Genomic DNA, 2,066 nt, shown 5'->3' with positions numbered 1-2,066 from the left:
AGGCCCCAAGGTTTTCAGGGGCCTGCTGTTCATTAGGGTGCTGCCTGAGGTCTTTTTGTACCACAAAATATTTGTCATCAAACTTGGGCCTTCTCTGATACTGAAGGTGGTTTTCACCCAACCAACTGACTTCCCATAGGCCCTGAGCTCCCTTTAGTGCCCACATCATGGAAATAACTGAAGTCTTAGTAACACTGAAGCCTGCCTGGAATTTTTGGAAAGAGGCACAAAGCCAGAGAAGGCAAACTGGTGTAATTATGAGACGTTTCAAAGGCCAGATGGTATCACATGCCAATATGAAGCAAGAATGTTCAAGAAAGATGAGTTTTCCTAGAACTTTATATATTGTGCCAGGAACTGACACATGAAGATGTAATCAATGTGGGGACCTGCTCATAGAGAGAGACACAGACACAGACACATAGACACACAGACACACAGACACCGACACACACAGGCACACACTCACAGATCAATTACAGAATGGACAGATCAGAGGATATCTCTGATATCTCCCATCTCCTATGGGGGAAACATTTCAAATGCTGGATTTCACTTGAGCTCAATCTCTCTCAACCACATCTACACACATTTTAGTAGGTTTCTATGTTCTTGGCTAGGCTTTCATGGAATAAAATATTCCTCTCCTGAACAAGTCCCATGCAAGGTGTTCTAATGCAACTTGTCAGAAAATATTCAGCCATGATTTCCCTGGTTTACAGAGAACTTTGTAGATGTGAAAGTAGAGAGTACGGATTCAATTAGAACAAACACAAGAATCAAAGTGTCTTTTAAAAAACATATGAAAAATATTCCAATCTAGTTTGGAAAGTTATGAGGGGAATAAGTAGGTAAGTCTGGAAAGGTGTTAGAGAACAAGGAATAGAAACAGAGAAAGCTCAGGGAATGACAAGAGACATGTCAGACATGACTAGCAGAGTAGAGGCTCTGATTCCTCACAGGGGTATCTCTGCCCCAGATATGAACATCTACATCAGGAAATGCTTGTCACCCTGGCCCTGCAAAGGGGTGTCAGCAGGCGGTGCCTCTAGAGACATTTCTTTCTCTATTGGGAGAACAAAGACACTGCAGGGATTTCAAGAAATTCTGCCTCTGCTGTTTCCTAATCAGAACCTTTGCTGCAAACTTGATTTGAATAATACAAAAAAATCGTAGACTCTGCAGGTGAATATTAATCATTGGTAAATTTACATAAGTTAAGGGGGAAAACAAATCTGGGATGATTCTTTTTTTCCCTGATCTGACTGGCAACTCCTAGATTCCCAAGGTGTTGCTTACATGAAATAACAACAGTTTATTAAAGCAGAAGCTGTGTGTCTGTCCTAAGAAATATTCCTCTGAGGAAAGTCAAAATAGTGTTCCTATTTTTAAAAGCATAAAAAATAGAATTTATTGAAAATATCCCTGGCCTTTGATCCATGGAAATGGACATTGTGCTGCAGTGTCTTACTATAGATGCTAAGTCATTCCTTGACCTTAGGCCAGGAGAACCTAGGCTGGAGGAGTCACAGAATCACAGCGATGGTGGGGTGATTGGGACAGCCCTGGAAAGGGAGACTGGAAAGGAAGACAGACAGAATCTTCTCTACCTCTTGATAGAAGAATATTCATCAGGAAAACCTGAAACATAGGAGATCTGTTGCAGTGAGGGCAGAGTAGAAGATCCAGAGATGCATTGATGGATGCATCCAACCTCTTCTCACCCGTTATTGATACCAAACAGAAAATTCAAATAGAAAATTACTTATGAAACCACTTACTAAAGGCCCTGTTGCTGCATAATAAGGTCGTTCATGTTGCGAACAAATTCCCCAGAATAAAGGGGGAAAAACCCAGCAATCATCGCATCTCCCTTGCTGTGTGCCACAGATTTCTCTGTGTAAAAACATCTGGCATCTTCAGAGGAACTGACCATGAGTGGATGCTGAAGAAGAAGTAGTGTCAGAGCGACAGGGAACATTCCTGCAGCCTGCACAGAGCTGTGATTCTGGCTGTAGACTGAGCCTGCAACACCAGGCAGGTGTCTAAATGGATCTTCAGTTTCT

This window comes from Dipodomys spectabilis, unplaced genomic scaffold (genome assembly GCF_019054845.1).
Source record: "Dipodomys spectabilis isolate Male_0828 unplaced genomic scaffold, ASM1905484v1 ptg000173l, whole genome shotgun sequence".
Classification (NCBI taxonomy): domain Eukaryota; kingdom Metazoa; phylum Chordata; class Mammalia; order Rodentia; family Heteromyidae; genus Dipodomys; species Dipodomys spectabilis.
This window is presented reverse-complemented; position numbering follows the sequence as displayed.